We start from the raw sequence: 1,361 nt of genomic DNA on the forward strand, positions 1-1,361 counted from the left end.
TGGGAACTGTATTGCATGGATCTGGATCCTGAAGATCCTTCTCCGAATTGCTTATCTCACAAAAGAACACGATTCAATATATTCCACTGGGTGCACTGGTATTTAGCCAGCACTAGACCCACTGAACAAGGATATTCAGATTGCACTGTAAAAGAATTGGGGAGTTAGGATGCAAGTTGAGGAATGAGTGCTTTGTTTCAGCTGAAACGTGGCCACCTCTGTCTGACTGCAGCAACTGAAAGCTTAAGGAAAATTAATCAGCTCTGCATCTTGTTGGGTTGATGTGTTGCATTTCCTCCTTCATCAGATTGACCAAGATAGGAAGGTTTGCCTCCTTTCATGCTACACTTCTTCCTCCCATCTCTTTCTCCTCATCATATGTTCTTTGTCTTCCATTTTCTAAGGTCAAGATCCAGCAGCCAACTCAAAGAGAAGAACTCTGAACCTGCAGGTAGGTACATGGCATGTCTCTCCTGAAATTACCATTGGAATCTTGACTCAGAGGGGACATTTTGAAAGCTTGCTTAAAAGTTATTATTTTTAATATTTCTTTAAATTTGTTTAATGCCTTGATGGGCTCAGTGGACTCTCCCAGAGCACAGTCTTTGGGAGTGTGTTCTGGTGGTGCACTGAAAATTCCTCCAGTGTGAAGTGTTGAGTGGCAGGAACTGGAGTGGGACCTTGGGGCCTTGGAAATGCAGCACAGGAAAAGGAAAAATTCCTCTCCATTCTACACATGCATTTTATTTCCATGCACCCTTTGAAGTGTAACAATTATTAGAGAAAAAGAAGGTATGTAGAATAAAATGAAAAAAGTTCCTACTCCTTCCTCCTGCCCTTGAGGGAGAAAACCTTTCCTTGGTACAGCTTCTGAGCTGAACCCTTGGAGATCTGAACATGATTCATAGACATTGCTTGGTTTACTCTTGGAAAAATATGGAAACCTCCTTCACAGAGGAGGACAGAAAGTCCTTCTCAATTTTCCAGTCAGGCAGATGGAGACTTCCAAATGGGTGCAGCCTATGCAGGGTCTGAGTTTGTCATCCTCTGAAAACCCAAGCACAAAGCAGCCTATGGCAGGTTGACAATGACAAATCTCTTGCTCAACTCTCTCTGTGTCTGTGTCAGTGCTGCAGGCTGAGGCTGGGGCAGGAGATGCCTTCTGCCTTGTCCCCCTGTCCCTGCCTTGCCTGATCCCTGACAAGTAGAATTGTGCCAGACAAAATGTGGTCTCTGGTGCATCTGTGTCAGCCAATGCTTTTGAGCTGAAAGCCTCAATGAAAGTCTGCTGTTGTTCCTTAGCCATCTCTGGGCAGGTACTGATAGGCCAGATGAAATTTGAGGAAATACTTTTGCTGATG

The sequence above is a fragment of the Catharus ustulatus genome, chromosome 3 (genome assembly GCF_009819885.2).
Source record: "Catharus ustulatus isolate bCatUst1 chromosome 3, bCatUst1.pri.v2, whole genome shotgun sequence".
In the NCBI taxonomy this organism is placed as follows: domain Eukaryota; kingdom Metazoa; phylum Chordata; class Aves; order Passeriformes; family Turdidae; genus Catharus; species Catharus ustulatus.